Genomic DNA, 24,576 nt, shown 5'->3' with positions numbered 1-24,576 from the left:
CCAGAATTAGTCTAATACTCAAATTTTTTCACGTATGTAAAACTAAAAATCTCATGTCAGACTTGAAAGAACCCGAGATAGTGGATAACCTAATCGGCCCCTTCAGTAAATCCAATAGGCATCACTAAAAAAAAAATATATTCACCCTCCCCTTCATAATTCTTCTACACCTAGTGTTTATAGCCTGATTCCCGAACACTATCTTATGTTACCATAGACCACACCATTCAATTTATTAAATACAGCGGCTATTTGCACAAATAGATGCTATTTACACTGTTTAAATAGCAAGAGATTCTTTTCACAGTTAGATGCTATTTATACTTTTTATCAGTAGCGAGTGGTGCATACGGAAATGTAATATATGTACACATATGAAATTTACATATATTAAATATATCCACATATAAAATGTAAACATATACGTACATATATATCTGCCCATATATAAAACCTATTAGAAAATGGAACAATTTCATATATTAACATATAAAACTAGCCCATATATTTTATGTATGTATAATACAGGTTTTTTATATATATGTCACATATATAATTATCAATATACATGACATATATTTCATTGTATATATGTTCAATATACAAACTACACATATATGCATAGCATATTGCTTACATACATGTGGCATATATATGTAAATAAATAATAAAACACATACAATAAAATGTATGTTTGCAAGTAGAATTTGTGTAGTATTTGTTTTGTTTTTATGAGCCAGTTAAGATGAGGTAAAAAATAATAAAATAAATCAATTTTATTTATAAAAAAGGGTGCTAATTCTAAAATGGGATAGAAATTGAAATGAAATGTGGATTGTGTAGACTTGTTAAAAGTTCAAGCTGTTCAAATAAGGAAAACACGGAATGAATTAATAAGGAAACCATACACTGTAAGTAAAATTCTGGCAGCTGTGGTTCCAGCCCTTTACCGCAATTTTACGGTATCAACAATGCTGCAATTTCACAGTAAAGTACTGGCAGCTGTGGTTCCAGCCATTTACCATAATTCTACCATTTCAGTAGAGTTTTAAATTGTACTTGCAGCAATGGTTACAGCAATAATTCTACAATACATAAAAAAATAATACATAATACATAATTAACATTTCTAGTATATGTAGTATACCGACATAAAACTATTTTTCACAAGATGGAGAGAAAATAAATACAGAAGAACTAGATTATGGTACATCATTTTCTATTTATTAAAACACAAGCTAAAAAATAGGCATTTACAAATTGGCTGAAACTGACCCAAACTGAATCTCAGCATAAATACAAACAGTAAATTAAAAAGGAAAATAGCACTTTGCTTTAACACAGTGGTTCTCAACTCCAGTCCTCGGGACCCGCTGCTCTGCACATTTTGTATGTCTCTCTTATCTGACACACTCAAATCAGTTCATGGAGTCTCTCCTGACGAGCTGATGATCTGGTTCAGGTGTGTTAAATAAGAGAGACATACAAAATGTGCAGAGCAGCGGGTCCCGAGGACTGGAGTTGAGAACCACTGCAAACACAAATCCTTTAACTCTCTGGTGTTCTTCGTTCAATTTTGACCGCGAAGATAACAAGAATTTGTCCAAAAATGTAATTCTCATGATTCTTTTACCTTGATACAATCCCAGATGTGCACAACTGCCTTTATTCAGCAGAACACAAACATTTTTAGAAAGAAATTCAAAATCTTTAGATGCATACCATTAAAATGAAAGACTATAATTTGGAAAGTCCAAAAGTAATGCATGAACCTGATCAATTAATATATCTTATGTAGCAAAACAATGGGTGTAAACAAAACAAATAAAGATTTAACAAAAAAGCTCTTCCTGTCTGCACTAAATTAATTGCGTAGCTGTGCAACGCAAGTATGCAGGCATGCTCATGTGAGTAAAACGATGCTTTGATTGCAAACAGAAGAATGAACTTCATATGAAAATTCTGATATTTCAAACGGTATCAGAAGCACTAGTTTAAAGTAGAGAATGTTTTACTTATTGATTTGTTTCTTACATTAATCATAATGCTGGAACCCATTTTCTTGTATTGTATGCATCCTACAGAGCTTCTGGGTCATGTAGGATGCATCTGGGTAAATAAATAATGAGAATCTTTATTTTTGAAATGATGCTGCATTATATTTTTAAACATTATGATAACAGTTTTAAGAGGATAAAACAATGTCTAAGAGAAAAGTGTAAATTGCCCAGCCCAATGAGAGGATCTAGTGAGTGAATTAACCTTAAGAGACCAAAAAAAACAAACATGTTACACCCACTTTGGATAGATCTGGCAAGACGTCTGTCGAAACTGGTCAACACACCCAGGTCTGAGAAGAAAAAATAAATGTTAGTGATTATATATAGCACATGGCAAACGATACTTATAAATAACATTGCACACACTTAATTAAACATAAAATTAACTGTTTAGTAAGTAGATGAACGAAATTAGAAACTTAAAGGGATAGTTCACCCAAAAATGAAAATTCTGTCATTAATTACTCACCCTCATGTCGGTCCAAACCCTTAAGACCTTTGTTCATCTTCGTAACACAAATTAAAATATTTTTGATTAAATGAAATTAACAGCTATTTAATAAACACTTTGAAGGCCCAGAATGGTAAGACATCGTTAAAATAGTCCATGTGACTACAGTGGTTCAACCTTAATTTTATGAAGCGACGAGAATACTTTTTGTGCGCAACAAAAACAAAATAACGACTTTATTCAACAATTTCTTCTCTTTTGTATCAGTCTCCGACCCACGTTCACGAGAGCACACATGGCACATGCATGACCTTGTAGTCACATGGACTATTTTAATGATGTCTTTCCTACATTTCTGGGCCTTCAAAGTGTTAATTAAATAGCTGTCAATGGAGCCCCCGCCCTGAGTTATCGGATTTCATCAAAAATATCTTAATTTGTGTTCCGAAGATGAACGAAGGTCGTACTGGTTTGGAATGACATGAGGTTGAGTAATTAATGACAGAATTTTAATTTTTGAGTGAACTATCCCTTTAAGTAAAAAATGAGGGAGTAGGTTTGTTACCGTAGAGAAAACAACAAAATATCATCCTAACAGAAACGGGGGCCAAGACATGACAGTTTAGCTGTGTGTAAAAGGAATTGATTTTCCAGTTAGCCAGAGAGGATTGAATGTAAACTATGGGTGTATTCTGTATGCTACTGGAAACATGCATGTGAATTTGCATGTGCCTCACAAATGCATAAATGGTACTGCATGTGTGCACAAATTTTGTACAGGACTCTGATCATTCAAAATCGGAAATACATCCTATAAAAGAAAACCAAACCACTTGCAATATTACCTCTTTGTAATATTGTTCCAGCTGTTCCAGGCAGGTCCAAGTAGTTCCAGGCATCTTTGACCGCATTACAGTTCCATATCACGCCGCCAAACGATTTCAGTTATCTCAAAGGTCCTTAGGGCCTAGAACAGCAAAATACCCAAAACCCACAAAAAATTTATCAAGCAAATAAATATAACTAACAACAGGATAGAAATTACAAACCTTTTTCATGTTTTATCATCTATGGAACACATACTCTCTTTATCCCACTCTTTATCCCATACAAACACACAAAGATATAGTGCAAGCACACACTCGCACTGTTGCACATAGACCGTAAACGGTAAATTTATTAATAAAATAGTTTTAAAATTAAAAATCGTACCATTTCTTAGTTACATAGTAATGTCGCTTTTCTTGAATCACTTCTCTGTTAGCTCTAATAACATTTTGAAATGAGGCTTGGTATCTGATAATAAGCAGGCATGAAAACAGGTCAGGGGTAAAAAAAAGGTGAGAAGGATGCGGCAGCAAAAAATCCAATCAACTTTTATATATATATATATATATATATATATATATATAGTGCTTTTTAATGTTAAATTCATCAATCTGGTGAAAATTAAACAAAGAAAAATTATTTGAGTTACAGTGTCTGTCTACATTACTACTAGGCCTACATAATAATAGTTATAATATTAATCCCATGATAGTAATAGCCATATATTGTAAAACAAATGCACTGAAAAATAAAGGAAACTTACATAATTAGTTTTGTACTAATTTCTATACTTGAAAGAGTATATTTCTATACTTCACATTAAAGGTGTGATTGGGCCAGCCCAGTGTCAATCAAGAAAATAACCAAATGGGCCGCTGATCTACGTGTTTCATGGGGTGTCAGAAAAAAAAACAACTAACGCTGACTTTTTATTGACCAATGCAGTACACACTAATTACGCACTAACCCAGCGCCGCCAATTAAGCAAAACAAAACGAATGGGCCGCCGATGTACGAGTTTTATGGGCCATTAAGACAAAAAACGAAACAAAAAAGTATGAGATGTATCGGCCCAAAAAGCACGTCGGCCCACCGGGAATCTCCCGGTAGTCCCGATGGCATTAGCCTACATGCCTGGACGTCACACAAAACAAAATCCTACCTGTAGCCTTTCACCATCCACTTATTTAGCTGCTGTTGCATCAATTGACATGCCATCTCCTTTCCTCTCTTTCTTTTTCTATGTTTAGCCCCCGACAGCTTTTTTGCGTTATCCATCTTTTTCGACGACAACTCACTACTCACAACTCACGGTTCACACCGCAAGTCTTAATGCTCAATTCTGATTTTTTGCTCAGATCCGATTTTTTTGATTGGCTGTTCACATTACCTTTTAAAATGTGACCTATATCTGATTGCAGTGTGAACTGTTTGAGGTTTCAAACTAACCCGCATGCGCAAAAGAACAATAACAATGACATCAGACGCGGCACGCGGTTGCACTAAAGTTCGGGAGGTTATGGAGGAAGTAAGCATATTCACATTTATTTAAACATGTTTGTGTAATGGAAGCCGTAACATTAATGAGCAGATGCTGAGGAGGAGAAGAATGAAGAGAAAGAGAGCAAAATGGGCTATTTTTGCCTTTTGCAGGTTTATGGCTGCAAATTCACTACAGAAGTCTGTGTGGATGTGTAGTTTGACACTGCAGCCACGTTATCCTGTGTCCCCGTTCTTTCATTTCGTGTGAATTTTTTTCAAAAACGGAGCGGTTACGGTAGGATCCTTCTAGTTTAGCTTGAATTGAAGTATCTCCCTATATAGGCTACTAATTAGGTCTAACACCTCACTCTCAAGTTTTTAATGTTAGGCTACTATCTATGTCTGTTGTGTCTAGGGCTTCATCGCCGACGCATAATTGTGACAAATGTCGACGTAGATTGACGTAAAAGTCGCATCAAATCCGCCTTGGTTGTTCACACTGCGGCCGCATTGAAAAAATCAGATCTGGGTCTGATTTAGTACCGGTCTAAATCTGATTTGAAAAAATCAGATCTGGGCTAGATTTGAGTGTTCACACTACCTCTGAAGAAGTCTGACCTGGTCACTTGACCCCCCAAAAAATCTGATTTGGGCCACTTTTGCCTGCAGTGTGAACGGGGCCTTTCTGTTACTTGTTCCTGCTCGCTCAGCGCTCACGGCGCCCGCGCCCGCTCGCGATATTATCCCGCCCTCTTCTATGTCAAAATTAAAAATAATGACATTGGCAACATCGTTATCTGTATCTGACAGGACAGTTAACATTGTAAGCTAACTTACGTTACCTCTGGCTTGCTTTCCGACGTGCGGTTCTTTGTTCGGCAGTGTGTCATCAGACCGCATCAGACTCGCGGTGTTAAAGACTTTGAAAACAATTCTGCCCTACTCTGACTCGGATTGGCTGTCAGGTTTCGGCATTAGGAATGATGATTGTTTTTTTAAAGCTGCTAAGTTTATGGTAACTATAGAGATATAGCGGGTAAATGCTGGCCACGACCACGACCCCCCCTCCCACCCCATAAATATTTTCTCATCGGATCTGCACAAATCACGTAGGTGACCCATTTTGGTTTTAAAACGGCGAATTTCGCCGAAAGGTGAGGAGTTTTCATGCCTGAATAAGAAATACCTTGAGGTGTGGTCACCGATGAGGAATAACTGATGACGAGCTGTTGAATTGCACTTCGGGTCGTGGCTGCCTGCATTACAACCTCGGATGTGCATTATTTTTTCAAATAATTCAGCAGCCCTTCATCAATTATTCCCAAACCTAGAGTTATAATCTGATGGAGAACACTGACTAGTGAAATGCCTCACCCAAGAACGATCTATCTGGCTGCAAACACGCGATTCGCCGCCAAGTAACTTAACGTTGGTACAAAAAAAAAAACAAAAAAAAAGGCTAAGTTGAGTGCAACATATTAAAATAACAACAAAGAAAAAAACTTACCTTGAACAATTGCCGTCTTTAGTAGACGCAGATCGGTAAGAGTTTTGAAGAGATGCCGTTGACCGTTGACCTCTTTCTGCAGACGAGACGAGAGAGCTCTTGCCTCGTGTGGTGTTGAAGTAGCCCCGCCCCCATGTGCTGCTTTTTTACAGCGCGCGACCGTTTTTCACAGGATAGTGGTGGAAATTTTGATTCTTTCCAGAGACTCGTTCATTTTCAGTTCGTTCACCAAAATGATTCGTTCAGATTCGTTCACTGATTCGTTCAGTGACAATTTCTTCCTATTACATAAATACTGCAGCAGGAGGCGAAAAATAGTGTATTTTATGCTATGTTTTAACGAACGTATTTACTTGTTACAGAAAAACTGATTTGGCTTTGTTAAAATTTGTGCCTTATTTACTAAATTAATAAAATAAGTCTAAATAAGAGGTTCAGATGACCAAACCAAGGTTTTCTTGCATAATTAACATTTTAATTGTTTGGTCAGACATACACATTTATAAATCTGGGATTATATTAAACGTTGAGTTATGTTATATGTTAAATATGATAAACAATTATATGCACACCTATAACTGCGCTTTGAATGAGATTGAAGCACATGCTAAATGACCGATCTACCCAGTACTCTCATTCACGAACGAAATGTACCAGTTTGATCAATTCGTTCACGAATGAGATCTCTCTCTCGTTCAGACTCGAAACAGAGCGATCTCGGTCAGTGATGGGCGTATTCGTTCAGTAGATCCAACCAATTACATGCCCCTTCACAGCCCGAACTGAAATGTTATTTGCTGACGTTACGCAAATGAGACCTAACCAATACTGTCATATTTTTTGGTTTGTTTTAGTTTTTAGAGAAGTGCATATGACATGAATAAAACGTAATTAATTCATTTTTGATCATACAAAATGAACACAAGTAGTAAAGTAAATTTTTCAAAGTGCAAAATACCACAAAACTAATTAAAACACACAAACAAAAGAAAAGAAAAGCAGGTAAAGAGAAGTGTAAATTTAAATCAAGTAAACAGTCAAGTACAAAATGACAATGCTAATTTGTCTTTGTAAGCCTATATTTAACCATGCTTGCGTTATTAAATTGTTTTCATTACAATGGTAAAGTGTAAATTTCCTTCTTTGATGCAAATATGCTGACTACACAAACCCAGCTCTATCGGTTCGCCATCATTATCGTTCAAACAATTGGTTCTTTTCGTTCACGAACGACATGTACCAGTTAGTTCACGAGAAGATCTCTCTCCCGTTCAGACTCAAAAGCAACTCGGTCACAGTCAGTGAAGGGCGTATTCGTTCACTACATCCAACAAATCACATGCTCCGTCACATCTCATACTCGAAGGCTATTGGCTTGAGGTTTAGTCATTCTTGACAGGTTGAAAACACAGAGCTACCCGGTTCACTGAGCTGCGCATGCGCTGCTAATAGCGCCGCGCGGCTGTGGAGGGAGGAATTTCAGTGAACGAGAAATATGAGTCAATGGATTACGTGAACGAGAACGATTCGTTCACCTAAAAGATTCGTTCAAAAAGAACGATTAGTTCACGAACGTAACATCACTATCACAGAAACAAACCGGTTTACTGTTAAATGCTGTAAATTTACTGCAAGTGCTTAATTTAACAACCATTTGCTGTAAATTTACACAATTTAGCTGTTAATTGAAATAACAGTATTTTACTGTTGGAAATTGTCTGTATTTTTTCAGCAATTTTTAACAGTGTAGGGCAGGTGTTAAAGTTTGTAATGTGTGCCCTCATACTGCTCGCTTGTGTCACGTGAATGTGACCTGCTATCCATAAATGGATATATGCTAATAAAGGTGGTTCCGGTCCAACAGAATACCGAGTGATGTCTGTATGTTTTTTCCTCCGTAAAATTTACTAGAATAACCGGTTATTATTCACGAAAATGACTGCGCCAACAGGTTATGGGCCCAGAAGAGAAGTAGGTAACCGATGGAGTAGATTGTATTTCGACGGAGATGAGAAAAGTTACGAACTTTGGGAGACAAAATTTCTAGGCCACCTGCGTTTGCTAGGCCTAAAGGACACCATTTTATCAGAGCCTCCCGCGCGTGGTGAGGAAGAGGATGATGACGATAAAAACGAGGAAGCATATGCTGAGCTTATTCAATACTTGGATGACAAAAGTTTGTCTCTTGTAATGAGAGATGCAGCGGACGACGGTAGGAAAGCTCTGCAGATTTTGAGAGGTTATTATGCTGGTAAAGGAAAACCGCGAATAATCAGCCTGTACACAGAGTTAACGTCGCTGCAGAAAATGGCAAATGAGAGCGTCACGGATTATATTATTCGAGCAGAAACCGCAATCACAGCTCTGAGAAATGCCGAAGAGAGTCTCAGTGATGGACTGTTAATTGCGATGATTTTGAAAGGTTTGCCAGACTCGTTTAAACCGTTCGCCATCCATATCACACAAAGTGATGAAAACAAAACGTTTGCAGAGTTCAAAACCAAGCTGAGGAGTTTTGAAAGTACGGAAAAGTTTCACACCAGCGCGAGTGATGATAACGTGATGAGAGCGAGTGCCTCAGCTCCGCAACAGAGGGGAAGAGAACGACTAACGTCAGCAGACTCGGACTTTACGTGCTATAACTGCGGTCAAAAGGGGCACAAAGCCCGTGCTTGCCCGAACCAAAATCGAAAAAGACTGTGGTGCAATTATTGTAAAAGCTCGACGCACAAAGATGAAAATTGCAGACGCAAAAAGAGAGACAATGTTAAACAAGCCGCTGACAAAGAGGACAACGACGAACACACATTTGTCTTTAGAGCGAGTGACTGCCAATTCTACAGTGTGCAACGAAAGGGACTAATGGTCGACACTGGTGCGACATCGCACATTATTACAGACATTGAAAAATTCAAAAAGTTTGATGACAAATTCCAGCCGGAGAAACACTACATTGAGTTGGCTGACGGGACCAGAGCGAGCGGAGTGGCGCTGAAACGGAGGTGTGTCTGATTGACAACGAGGGACAACAGGTGAAGACGACGCTGAGGAGCACGTTGTATATCCCATCGTACCCGCAGGATATCTTTTCTGTTAAAGCTGCAACGACGAATGGAGCTTCGATCAACTTTCAACAAGGATGTGATGAACTCATTCACAAGAGCGGTACTAAATTTCACATTCAAGAATACAACAGACTGTACTATTTGAACACTGTCAACGAGGACAATGATAGTTGTAACGGATGTTATGACATTCAAACCTGGCATCAGATCCTCGGCCACTGCAATTATGATGATGTTTCCAAATTGCAAGATGTAGTTGAGGGAATGAAAATCAAGGGTAAGAATAAGACTGACAAATCTAACCTAAACTGTGAGGTTTGCACACAAGGTAAATTTGTTCAGGGCAGAAACAGGGAACCTGACACACGAGCTAAGGCTGCACTTGAACTAGTGCACACAGATCTAGCTGGTCCTATCGACCCAGTAGCTAAAGACGGTTTCAAGTATGCACTAGCATTTACTGATGACTACTCGGGTTCAGTGTTTGTGTATTTTCTAAAAGCTAAGAGTGACACTGCGAAAGCTACTGAAAAGTTCCTCGCTGATTCAGCCCCTTATGGGACTATAAAGTGTGTTAGATCAGACAACGGCACAGAATTTATGGCAAAAGAGTTTCAGTCTCTATTAAGTAAGAACTGTATTCGACATGAGACCTCAGCACCTTACTCACCCCATCAAAATGGGACTGCTGAGAGAAATTGGAGAACACTATTTGAAATGGCAAGATGTATGCTCTTAGAGAGCAATCTACCCAAGATGTTGTGGACGTATGCTGTAATGACTGCTGCAGTAATTCGCAACAGGTGCTACAATGGCAGAATACGGCAAACCCCATACTATGCACTGACAGGGAGAAAACCTGATCTTTCAAAAATGAGAGTTTTTGGTTCAGCATGTTATGCATACAAGCAGGACAAAAAAAAATTTGATGCAAGATGTGAAAAAGGGATCTTTGTAGGGTATGACAAAAACAGCCCTGCATACCTGGTCTATTATCCAGACACAGGAAAAGTTCTCAAGCACAGGCTTGTGAGATTTGTAACAAAGTGTGTTACAGAACACCAGACACAGACTGACATTTCAATGTCAGATGATGATTTCCATGGGCAAAGATATGTATCCTCCCAGTCAAAAGAAAATGTGACTGATCAGATCCCAGAAGAGACTCATAAACCTCAAAATGAGACTAAAAATCAGCAATGTGCTCAGACAGAGGTAGTTGATCACAGTATGCGTTATCCTCAGAGAAACAGGAGAGCTCCTCAATATTTGTCTGATTATGTTTCTGATGTGGAATGTGATGACCAGATTCTGACTAATGTGGACTTCTGTTACAGAGTGTGTGGTGTACCACAAACATTCAAGGATGCTATGAGTTCAAGTGAGTCACAGATGTGGGCTAGGGCCATGAAAGAGGAAATTAATTCCCTTGAGGAAAATTACACATTTACTCTAACTACGCTACCTGAAGGTAAACATGCAGTGGGGGGTAGATGGGTCTATGCTGTCAAAAACAATGCAGATGAGACTGAGACATACAAGGCTAGATATGTTGCTAAAGGCTATAGTCAAGTGATGGGGGTAGATTACAAAGAGACTTTCTCACCAACAGCAAATATCACTTCAGTACGTGCCTTGATGCAAATAGCAGCACAATATGATCTTGAACTCCACCAGATGGATGTAAAAACGGCCTATCTGCATGCCCCAATTGACTGTGAGATTTACATGGAACAGCCAGAAGGATTTGAAGTGAAGTCAGATATAGGTGAGAAACTAGTCTGTAAACTGAACAAGTCACTGTATGGGCTAAAACAGTCAGGTAGAAATTGGAACAAAATTTTACACGACTACCTCAGTGAAAATGATTTTGTTCAGAATTCAGCTGACCACTGTGTGTACAGTAAACATACTGAAAAGGAGAGAGTGATTGTTGTTATCTGGGTTGATGATCTGATCATTGCTGCTAGTAACAATGACTCACTGAATGGTGTGAAAGAGATGCTGACAGCGAGATTCAAAATGAAAGATCTGGGAAAATTAAAATATTTTCTAGGAATTGATTTTCATCAGACTGAAGGGTACGTAAAAATGAATCAAAAAAGGTACATTTTAAAGGTACTAGAGAGATTCAATATGTCAGACTGTAAACCCAGGTCAACACCATGTGAGCAAAAGCTTGACTACAACAGTGATGATGATCCTGTTGATCCTAAAAGGTATCGTGAGGCAGTGGGTAGTTTAATCTATCTGATGACATGTACCAGACCTGATCTAAGTTGGATTATCAGTAAATTGTCGCAATATCTGTCTGATCCAAATGAACAACACTGGTCTACAGTGAAACATGTGATGAGGTACTTAAAAGGTACAATTGATCATGAACTATGTTACAAGAAAAGAGAGGAAAATCTCAAACTTGTGGCATACAGTGATGCTGATTGGGCATCAGATCTAAATGACAGGCGGAGTACGACAGGATACTGTTTTAGTCTTACTCAAAATGGTCCTCTAATTTCCTGGAAGTCAAAGAAACAGTCCACAGTTGCTTTGTCTACATGTGAAGCTGAGTACATGGCACTAGCAGCAGCCACACAGGAAAGCATGCATCTTGTACAGTTGTTGAATGGCATGGAAAATGGTTGTCTGTTTGAGCCAGTACAAATCTTTGAAGATAACCAAGGTGCTATTGCTCTGTCAAAGAACCCAGTGTGTCGACAAAGATGCAAGCATGTAGATATAAAGTATCATTTCATTCGATCAGCACTCAGTGATGGTAAAGTGACAATTGAGTATTGCCCCACTGAAGAAATGGTGGCTGATGTTATGACTAAACCAGTAACAAAGTTTAAACTTGAAAAGTTCAAAAGTCTTATGTTTGGCATGTAAATGTAGCACAAGAGAAATACAAGACTGTTCATGTGTTATGTTGTTATAATGGTAATCTAAACAGTATGAGAACAAGTGGGGGTGTTAAAGTTTGTAATGTGTGCCCTCATACTGCTCGCTTGTGTCACGTGAATGTGACCTGCTATCCATAAATGGATATATGCTAATAAAGGTGGTTCCGGTCCAACAGAATACCGAGTGATGTCTGTATGTTTTTTCCTCCGTAAAATTTACTAGAATAACCGGTTATTATTCACGAAAATGACTGCGCCAACAGCAGGCATGTAAAATGTATGTTGTTTAAATAAATTGGCATATATAAATTAAACATATCGGTGACATATATGGTCATAACATACAATATTATATAAATAATAATCATATATATCATATTAATATATGACAATATACTCATTTAATATGAAACATTTATATATGTTATAAACTGTCCCCCATGGGGCAATTTGATTTACAGCAGCAGTTACATAAAACATACAGAACACATAATAATACAATATATTTACTCAATCATTTATAAAACTAATTGCTCTTGGGATCATAGACTTTTTAAATCTGTTCGTCTTACACCGTGGAACATTATAGCGGCGCCCAGAATTGAGCATTAAAAACTCTTGACACAAGGGGTGGGAAGGATCAGCGATAATAGCCTTAGCCTTCTTCACACATCTAACCTTGTACACCTCACTGAGGTCGTTTAAGGCAGTTCCAGCTATTTTCCTACACACTTTGACTACAGCAGTCAGACTGTTCTTTTGCTTCTCCAAGAGGGAACCATACCAACAAATAAATGAAAAAGTAAGAATTGATTCAATAAAACAAGAGTAAAACATTTTCATAAAAACAGTATCCAAGTTAAAATTTCTAAGTTTACGGAGAAAATACATACGTTGATGAGCCTTTTTGCAAACTGCATCTACTTGTGACTCAAAGCGCAGCTTATTATCAATGACTATCCCCAGGTATTTGTAGGTCTCTACCTGCTCCACAACTTGACTGTTGATTAGAGCTGGAGTAAGAGACACAGATGACCTACCAAAGTTAATAAGCATTTCTTTAGTTTTATTTACATTTATTTTGAGAAAGGAAGATTCACACCATTCAACAAAGTCTGGTAAAACAGGGCCGTGCCCAAAGTTTTTCTGACTTAAAAGTGAAACGATGACAGAGTCATCTGCAAATTTAACAACATGGTGACCTGGGTAGCTACTCTGACAGTCATTAGTATATAAAATAAATAAAAGTGGTGACAGGACACAGCCCTGTGGAGATCCGACTGATGATGAAAGAACATCCGAATGGACCCCGTTCACCCTAACACGCTGGGGCCGCTCTGTTAAGAAGTCCATCAGCCAACTGATCAGGCCAGGATCGATATTAAAATTTTGTTTTAGTTTATCAGCTAAAACATAAGGCTTAATGCAGTTGAACGCAGAAGAAAAATCAACAAAAAGCAAACGGACCAGAGAACCTGCCCCCTCGAGATGTTTTAAAACCAAGTTTAAAAGTGTTCCTGTAGCATCATCCACACCCCGACCTGGCCTATACGCAAACTGTAAAGGGTCTAATTTGTCCTGCACAGAGTTCATTATGGCAGTCTTCACAAGTTTTTCAAATGATTTCATCACCAAAGAAGTGAGTGCTATAGGTCTAAAGTCGTTCAGTAGCTTGGGGGCTTTATATCAACATATATCTAGAGATATGTATATATGTGATAGCAATATATTGTCATATATTTAGCATATATGACGGCATCACTTGCGATATAGGGACATATATGTCATATATTACATTTCCGTATGGGATTTCACACCTAGGCCTTCAGTGGTCTCACACCTGAATTAATCCACCTCTTAATACGCTTTTAATAGTGTAGCGCACAGACCCTTTATAATTGTTGTGAAATTGCTGTTTTATTTTGCACCCACAGTTATAGGGTTAATGCGGTGAGTTCGGAAAAGGCCGGTAGAGAAACGAGCGAGTGAGTTCGGCTGGTGCGTTTGTGTACAGTTGTTTTTTTGCGTTCCGATTAAAAAGTTCAGAAACGGAGCCTCTCTTGTCTGTCGTTCTTCAGACGTTACAATAGTATGAATGTTTGGGGGGAAAAAAGTTTCGATCATAAATTTACTAGAAAAATTACGAACAAAATCATATTCAGCACGGAAAAAATGGGGACGAAAATAAGCATTATACTCATGATTATTTTTTACACAAAATCCATCCTAATTTCTTTCCTCAAGAAGACTTCCACTACTCTGTTGTACAGGTTATCTGTGCGCTTCCAACAATGAGTCTTTTCTATCGCGGCTAATGCTGAAAGTCGAGTCTGTCTCGTCGAATTTCTGGCATAAATTTAAATTCGCTTTAGTGCTGAGAGTGTCCGCTCGACAGAAGCAGTGGACACACGGTCACCTCAAAACATGACGATGTGCACAGCTGACCCATGCTCTCTCACACTGATTTTTGAAGGAAATCAATGAGATCAGTGGGACTTTTGACTTCAAAATCAGTCATGGCATACATTACAGTCAGTTCTGCTTTTACCCGGACAGATCGAATAGTGTTGCGTGACTCTGCGTTAAGATGGATAAGGCTGAATAAGGTTTTTTTTCCCCGGTAGGTTTGAACCTGGGGTCGAGGAGGGAAAGAAACATTAATTTGTGGGTTCAAAAACGATTAAATATACAGGAATATATTTTACTTTATGCAGTTCGCTACAGATGCGGTTTGCTAGCTCTGACTACCAGTAATAGTACGCGCTCTGACCATCCAATCAACGGACGTTATTGTACGCCTGCTAGATGGCCCCGGTTTAGTCAAATCGAAATCTGATTGGCTGATTAAATCTGACTGATTATCTGATTGGTTAAGGCAACAGTTCCATTGCCATTTATTTTAAGCTACAGGCGTCCGCACTATCGATTCTGAAGGCATCAAGGCAGATTTCTTTGACCCTGGCAACACATTGAAGGATAACAAATTTAAGAATCTATTTCAGATATGCTTCCTTACATAACGTCATGGTGAAGAATACTGATTTTAGCATTTGAGGTTTTAATTTAGATTATGATTATATCAAGAGATTCCTGCCAGTCCTGTTTACTCCATTGTAAGTTCTGCAAATGGCTTTCGGAGCCCAAATGGCTCTTGGAGCCCCAGACGTTGAATAGTTAGGCTGATTGGATTAGCATATATGTGTTTGAATAGTTATGCTGATTGGATTAGGACTGGTAACACTCTGGAGTCTGGAAGGGATCCTAAACCTTTATACACATTTGCATGCTTTGTTTGAATTTGTCTCCACCTCCAAAAGTCCCTCCCCCTTGGAAGGTATATAACCTACAATGTATAATGTTTGAATTAGACTGTTGGAAGAACTGCAGCAACGCTCAATAAAGAATAACTTCTGTTTGAACGTGATCCCAACGTCTCCTGGTTTATGCTTCGATGAAGGAATAAAGTTTCCAACAACATGATGGCTGAAATATGATTGGAAAAATGCTCTAACATAAACATACACATCCAGTAGGAAGCAGCGCAACCAAGAGAAAAGCAATGAAATTAAGAGAATGTACTATTGGGAATAATTTAATACACATTCATGAAAAAATAAATTAAAGCGCAAGTCAGTGATTCTGATAGTGTTTAGGCCAGCAGAGAAGGCCTTGCTGGCCCTGACGGCTCACCACTGCTTTTTATAGTGCTATTTATACCACTATAAATAGTGTCAGATACTGTTTGTACCAGTGTTGTTGTACGTTAAACGGTATGCAATAATAACATAGTGTAAATTATTATATTTAAAAAAAATATTAAATGGATGCCACCTTATTGGGACATATATATATCCCTCCCTACACCTACCCCTAACCCTCCTTTATTATTAAGCCCTAAAGGCGTTTTAGTTGTTTTTTCTTAGTGACATAGAAAAGTAAAGACTCAACTCCAAAACTATAGCAAGAAGATTCAAAAGGTAGATATCGTTTGATAGAAAACTTTTTAGAAGAAAACAACCCCATTACATTTCAGCCAAATTGGGGCTGCTTCGTCTGGATGATTTGTGTAGAAGTTTGAAATTAGACAATGGAAAATATAGCAAACTTTAGTCATTTGTGGAGTACTACCTGCTGCACCTGGACACCCAACAGAAAGAGTACATGCAGACTCTGGAAGGCATTTATGGTTGAAAATATTGTAAGTCTTAATAATTGCTGGAAGTTTTACTTGGTAAGTAAGGTAAACCTGCATATCTTGTCACAAGGGGATCCTAACTTTTAAATCTTAATGATCATTCATAATGTTCAGGTCTTCAGTTCAAAACACAGTTTACAAACACCAGCGAGTGACCATTACATCCAACTTGGATCTGATGTGGATTCTGATCACAAAATGAAGCAGGATTACATCAATTATGGGGTTATGTGTGACACTTACACCGTATCTAGACCGGATGCAACGCGATGAAAGACAATAGAGCCCATTGATTATAATGTCAGTGATATTGTCTTCTACACTGAAAGTGGTGGGATGGATTCCCTTTTCTATTTCTGACGCAGTTCTGACGTAGTCCAAGCTCTTTGCCACGGTCGCTTCAAGCTGTTGTGGTGTGGTCACGTCCGGTGTAGACACGGTGCCGCATCTAGTGTAGACAATATATTACGGATTATAATCAGTGGGTTCTATCGTCTTTTGTCGCACCACTCGCGTCCTGTAGACACGGTGTCATGCTAATCACTTTCACACCAAATATACTTTAAAACAAACACCAGAGACCGCTTCACGTGCTGAGAACGCTAACCTAACAAATACATATAAATCATAAATATTTCAGCACCACGCTCGGCCAGAAAACTACTGCATCTCTGTAATTGGCTATAAAATAATCAGTTGGACTTTTCTGAGAGCCTCTCCTCCCTGTCATCTCTGGTTGACCTCTGACCTACTTTCTGTACAATCTGAATTTCTGCATTTTGAATTTTAGAATATTGAATTTGATGTTTCGAATTTCTTCTGTAGCCTACTTTTAAAAATTGGATATTTGCAGTCTTAGAATTCAGAACAAAAAATCTGCTGTTTGAAAATACATGTCTGTACATTAAAATACATACAAAAAAAAATCTGCCATAAAACATTTTAATTATGTTAAATTTTTCCATTTTCAATTCTTGTTAAAAAAAATTAATTCAGAACTATGAAAAATGTTATTCAATTTTGTTAAATTACACTTGCGTTTTTCTCAGCTTTTTGCTCAAAATGTTGCTGTTTTTTGTGAAACTTATCCATATTCAAGTGTTAATAAAAAAAAAGAATGCATGAAGCTATAATAAAACAGTTTTTTTTTAAAGCAGAGGCTTTGTTCTTTCTTTTGATATGTTGCATGTTCCGATATTCATGCAACAAAATATTCTGGGGGCTATGACATTTTTGAGAATATGATCAAAAATGCTGATGTTGGCTGGCAACTTAAAAAAACAACTTAAAAAAACGCTGGTGGGGAAAGACTATCATTTAATGGTCCGTGTAACGCTTTGCAGTTCTTTGTTCAATTTGAAATTTAATAATCAGAGATGAGAAAACGGCCCCTTTTTTCGTTTTTTCGTTTTTTCAAAAAAACGAAAAAACGAGATTTCGGCTTGATTTTTCGTTTTTTGGTTCACAGGCAAAAAAACGAATAAATGACTTCAAAATTCGTTTTCCACATCTGGGCGGCCTGACACGCCCCCTTCCGCCGATTGGTCAAGCAAATCTGAGCATGTGACGTCATCAGTTGTCGCTCAGGTCTGTTCAACAAAATAATAGTCCTCTACTATGGCTACAGATTCTTAAACTGTACAGGGCAGGTCCTATTGGGCTTTCTTCTGTGCAACTTTACACGTTTCACAGAAATCTTTACATCAGAAATATTAATTATTAGTCTGCCACCAGCCTGTTTTATTTAGCTGTGTGTGGTGAAGCTGCGCTTGACAGCGCCGAGCGGGAGAGGCTCACTGACCAATGTTCAGATCAGCAGTCAGAACTTTTCTTTTAGACGCTCCGTTTTGCCACGGGATGGTGATTGCAAATACTGTAATGCCAATCGGCTGAGGGTGGGTACCGATGATGGTGAAATACATTTTTACTGAAACTGTAATCATAGCCGCGACCCGTGGGCCGTGAGAATGAGACAGGTGATTGACAGGACGATAGCGGAGGCAATTAAAGGCGCAAGAGAACTTCTGTTAACAAAAACATAAATAAAAAAAGTGTTTAACCATTTCATGCATGAATTATGATAACCTCAGTCAGGATTTTTTTCCTATGTGTTTTATTGCTCTTAGGGCATGGAAAACAAGATTTGATTTTTGATTTTTGATTTTACAAATTTTTCAAAGAGATTTTCAGATGTCCACTTAATGGAGAGCATGCGTTTATGGTTTAAACTGAAGAGATATTGTATTAAATATAATACAATAATCAAACAGATAAAGTATGTGTATTTAACAAACTAATCAATTAAATTATATCAAATCATCTGAAAACTATAAAATATATACAAAAATATATAAATGCAAAATATTGCAAAGGCAATTGAACTCCATACGTTTTCTATGCAGTATCCTGACATTTCATCTCTTTTTGAACGTGCTGTCAATTTCCACCAAGAAGAGTTCCAAAATGCTTTGAAAATGTTAATTGATCCTGTTCGAGTTCATGCTTAATAGTTTGCCTTACTGTCCTCTGAATTAACACAAAGTAGTTATTAGTAAAAATGGGGGAAACTGGATCAAGTTCCTGTGGAATCAATAAATGTTCTTGATGGCATGCATTGTTTCTCGTTTTTATTGTTTGATTATACAGCCAGAACTGGACTTCTGTTTGGGTTCCACCAGTAAGTGGCATACCTTTACACACATACACACACACACACACACACATATATATAGCCTATATCATTTTTTTTCATGGTATAATTATGTAATCTGCTTATTGTGAGCCTAAATGAGTAAATTGGTATTCAATCATTATCAGGCTGACTTGCTTTTTTATATATTGAAAGTAGTGTTTCATGTTGTCACTTCACATTTAATGGCCGCTTAGAATGAAATTGCTATGCAAATTCACAGTGCCTCCTTTGAGCTGCATTAGTGTGTAATGTACATCTAAAAATGCAGGGTCAGATGCTGCTTCTGTGCCACCTATACTGCAAACCTGTGTGTTTGTTCATACAGAGTTAATCAGACAGCCTAAAGCCTTTTGTTGATTTATAACAACAATTCGACATTTGCTCGCAATGTTTTTCTTTCAAAAAACCGTTTACAATTACAGTATACAACACACTTTAAGAAAAGTTTTTTTTCCATCACACTGTAAAGTGTTTTTAAATATTACATATAGATTACATATACCAAAGATTTTACATGTTAATTATAGGCCTACCATGGGAAGTAGGGGTGCTGAGCGTGGAGCATGAAGAAATATGGTTGGGGATGAAAGTTCACACAAACAAAACCAAATAGGCATACATATTACGTGTGCTTGTTTTTATTTATGCTGTATTATAAAATACCCATATTATAACAAATAAATAAAATATATTTGGAAATTGCCCTTTAAAACGAAGGCTCAGTTTGTGGTTCACGATTATTTGACTAAAAACAACAAAAACAATAAAACAAAGACAAAGTCAAGTCAAGTAAATGTACAAAATGTATTTCACCATCATCGGTACCCACCCTCAGCCGATTGGCATTACAGTATTTGCAATCACCATCCCGTGGCAAAACGGAGCGTCTAAAAGAAAAGTTCTGACTGCTGATCTGAACATTGGTCAGTGAGCCTCTCCCGCTCGGCGCTGTCAAGCGCAGCTTCACCACACACAGCTAAATAAAACAGGCTGGTGGCAGACTAATAATTAATATTTCTGATGTAAAGATTTCTGTGAAACGTGTAAAGTTGCACAGAAGAAAGCCCAATAGGACCTGCCCTGTACAGTTTAAGAATCTGTAGCCATAGTAGAGGACTATTATTTTGTTGAACAGACCTGAGCGACAACTGATGACGTCACATGCTCAGATTTGCTTGACCAATCGGCGGAAGGGGGCGTGTCAGGCCGCCCAGATGTGGAAAACGAATTTTGAAGTCATTTATTCGTTTTTTTGCCTGTGAACCAAAAAAACGAAAAATCAAGCCGAAATCTCGTTTTTTCGTTTTTTTGAAAAAACGAAAAAACGAATAAAGGGGCCGTTTTCTCATTTCTGATTATTAAATTTCAAATTGAACAAAGAACTGCAAAGCGTTACACGGACCTTTAATGTCATATAGACCTACTGTATTTATTTATATGAAATTCAAAATAGTATTAATGTAGTACAAAGCCTTGAACAAAATCCAAAATCCTTTAAATCCATTTTATCTGTTTAAAATACTAATAGTATCAATTTTGACAAATGCAGAATAAATAAATAAAAGTATGAGCGTTCAAGAAGAGTGTAACAAACTCAACAATATAACAGAAGTGGAACGAAACAAATATTTATAAAGAAAATTCATAAATATTCAAATACAAAACATACAGCGGCTTCGTCGCATTTACAACACACAGCATTTTTATCATTATTACAATTTTTGTCTTAATCTAGCCTATAAATGACCACACGACGACAGAAATATTAGACGCTGTGGTGTTGTCAATAACTCCGCCTCCTCTCACAGGGTTCCCTTTCAAGGCGGTAACTCAACATTACGTCAGCTATGACGTATATGGGAACTCCCCCCTTCTCCACTTTCGCTGAAATCTTATGGGCTAACGCCAGCTGGGGACAGCTGGCCAATTGACGCGAAGCATGCAAATACTGACAGGTCAGCGGGCAGTATAAAATGCATGGGTGCGAAAATTACGTCAGAATCTCTTTCTTCACGCTAGAAGTCTTATCTAAGTCATTGTGGAAGTTGCAATAGAGGACTAACCCCTGTTTTCCTCTCCGCATCCGATGGCTGCTACATGCCAGATTTGTGGGGGGCCCCATTGACCCGCCCAACATTCACCAGTTCTGTGTCACCTTCCTGGGCCTCGCCCACGCCGAGGCGGCACTCATGGACGACACGTGCGCCCACTGCGCCGAGCTGCCAGTGCGCGCCCTCAGAGTCAGAAGAGACTCGGGCAGCAGCGGGGATGAGGCCCACTGCCGCCAGTGAGCCGCTGGTGGGCCCTCCCCCACCCGAAGACGAGTTTGACGCTGTCAACTTCGCGGACGATAGCTTCCGCCCGCCCGCACCCCAAACGGCGCACACCCACTCTGCTACGCAGGCCATGTTCGCGCACGTGGACGGAAGCCCATGGGTATGTGCGCATGCCCCCCGTCAAGGAGACTGTTGCCGCGCACCTGTGCCCGTCTTGTTCTGCATTGGGTTTGGACCACAGCCTGCCTTCCAAGCCGTGCAGGTTCACGGCCCACCAAGCAGATAAAGCCTATACTTCTGCAGGGGAGGCAGCTTCTGTTCTTCACGCCATGGCAATACTCCAGGTGTTACAAGCAAAACTGCTTCAATCCCTCGACGGCGGCGCAGCTGACGCAGACGTCATCAGGGATCTGCACGCGGCAAATGATCTCGCGCTGATGGGTACTAAGCGCTCTACTAAGCGCAGAGCCACGACCCATGATTATAATGGCCTCTCTAGGGCGCGAGAGTGCCGACACCACACAATGCCCGCCGCGAGCCGCCCTCCCGCCAGTGCTTCTAGCCTTGTGTGGACCGGGCTCTGGTCAAAACACACCATCAGTGGCTACGGTGGCCGTAGAGCTAATGCGTCAGCTGTGTCACTTCCTGGACGCGTGGAGGGCTATCCCGGGCGTTTCACCGTGGATACTGGGAATAATTCAGCACGGATATTCTCTCCAGTTCAAACGCAGACCTCCCTGCTTCAATGGCGTGGTCCCGTCACTGGCTTTGCCCCAAAACCTTCCCGTTCTGAGACAGGAAGTTCTCAGTCTGCTCAGTTGTGTTAGCACTGAGACCGTGGAACAGCCCGGATATGTTCAGCCCAGGAGTTCCTTTGGGTATAGTGACGCAGCGCGCCATGGTCTCGACGGACACGTCAACTTCAGGCTGGGGAGCAGTGTGCCTGGGCGTACCTGCCTCAGGCCTGTGGTCGGAGTCACAGAGAAGGTGGCACATAAACCGTTTGGAATTGGAAGCGGTGTCCTTAGCCCTACAAGCCTTTCGGTCGAAATTGGAGCGGCTACATGTACTGATTTGAACCGACAACACGTCTGTGGTCTCATACATAAATCGCCAGGGCGGCGTGCGCTCCAGAGCTCTATTCAAACAGGCAGCGAGACTCCTGTTGTGGGCGGACCGACACTTTCTCTCCATAAGAGCGGCGCACATCCCCGGTATCCTGAACCGTGGAGCGGACATGCTTTCGAGGAATGGGATTCCTCAAGGAGAGTGGAGGCTTTACCCAGGATCAGTTAAAATGATTTGGGATCGATTCGGGAGGGCGGAAGTGGATCTGTTTGCCACAAGCGAGAACACGCACTGTCAGACGTTCTTCTCGCTATCTCACTCCCCGCTGCCGGGAGATGCTCTGACATCGCGTTGGCCCGGAAGCCAGGCTTTACGTGTTTCCTCTGGTGAAGATTCTGCCTATGGTGTTGTGCAAAATCAGGGAGGAGAGAGCGTCAGTGATACTCGTGGCCCCGAACTGGCCGAATCAGCCCTGGTTCGCGGACCTGAGAGAGTTAGTAGTGGCTCCCTCATGGCAAATCCCCCTACGGAAGGACCTGCTGTCTCAGGCGAACGGCACGATATGGCACCCCAGCCCCGAGCTGTGGAACCTTCATGTGTGGCCGTTGCGCGGACCCTAAATGAGCGGGACGCTCTGCACTCACGAGTGTTGAGCACACTTACGGAGGCGTGCGCACCTTCTACCAGGCGCCTTTACGCTCTGAAGTGGGGAGTTTTCACAAAATGGTGCCAGGACATTGGTACTGACCCGGGGACCTGTTCCGTGTCGGACGTTTTGCGCTTTCTACAGCACAGAATGGATTGCGGGAGTTTGCCATCCACGCTGAAGGTGTATGTGGCCGCTATTGCTGCTTTTCGTTCCCCGGTTGACGGGCAATCGATCGGTAAGCACGCTCTGGTAATCAGTTTTCTCAGGGGAGCAAGGAGATTGTGTCCTTCACGGCCGCCCTCCGTGCCGCCGTGGGATCTAGCTCTAGTTTTGAGGGCTCTATCTCTACCACCGTTCGAGCCTTTAGCTTCGATTGCAGTTAAGAAGCTTTTCCTGAAGACGGCCTTGCTCTCGCCTTGGCGAAGCGTATTGGAGACTTACACGCGTTTTCGGTGAACGATGATTGCATCTGTTTCGGACCTGGCGACTGTAATGTCACTCTCCGGCCGAGACCAGGTTACGTTTCGAAGTCACTCAATACACCATTTAGAGCACAGGTTGTTTCCCTGCCCGCCTTCCCTGCCCGCGTGACGGTGATGCTCAGAGCGCTGTTTGCCCTGTTAGGGCTTTGCGGATGTATGTGGATCGCTCGGCCGCCTTTCGTCAGTCGGACCAGCTGTTTGTGTGCTTTGGTGGATGTAATAAGGGACTTGCTGTTTCAAAACAGAGACTTTCTCACTGGATTGTGGACGCTATTGCGTTGGCTTACGAATGCCAAGGGAAAGACTGTCCCCTCAACATCAGAGCTCATTCTACGAGGGCAATTGCTTCCTCATGGGCCTGGTCTAGAGGTATGTCTATCCAGGATTTATGTCTTGCTGCTGGCTGGTCTTCCCAGAACACATTCGCCAGGTTTTACAGGCTGGATGTACCCTCTCTAGCGTGTACTTGTACTTTCGGTGAGTTAAGTTTTATTCATGTGTTGTGACTGTTATAACCAGCTATACAGTAGTTACCATGGCTGCTAACTCTGTGTTATGGTTTATAAGGTTTATGCAGTTGTCACTGCAAACGCCGTCGACTCTGTGTTTAACTCTCGTGCTTGAGTGCTTATTGTGTTGTGTCTGCCCTATTCCCATTGGCTGGAACTGTCTTGCTTATGTGTGGGTGTGATTGACCCCGTTCAGGGCTTATCTTCACTGCTCTCACGGCAGGATTTAAGACAGTTCCCATCATGGCTGACGTAATGTTGAGTTACCGCCTTGAAAGGGAACGTTACTATCGTAACCTCGGTTCCCTGAGAGGCGGGAATGAGACATTACGTTAGCCGCCGTGCTCGCTGTTTGATCAGCTGTGCTAGCGTTCAGTCGTGATTCTGATGTAATTTTCACGCCCATGCA

General features: G+C 40.2%; 1 protein-coding gene across 1 annotated transcript in view; it reads left to right on the top strand.

The window, feature by feature from the left end:
- LOC309502539 (uncharacterized protein) overlaps positions 1–24,576 on the top strand; it is a 187,265-nt gene that overhangs the window by 103,803 nt on the left and 58,886 nt on the right. The window lies entirely within an intron of this gene.

This window comes from Leuciscus leuciscus (assembly GCF_965113295.1).
Source record: "Leuciscus leuciscus genome assembly, chromosome: 7".
Taxonomy (NCBI): domain Eukaryota; kingdom Metazoa; phylum Chordata; class Actinopteri; order Cypriniformes; family Leuciscidae; genus Leuciscus; species Leuciscus leuciscus.
This window is presented reverse-complemented; position numbering and strand designations above follow the sequence as displayed.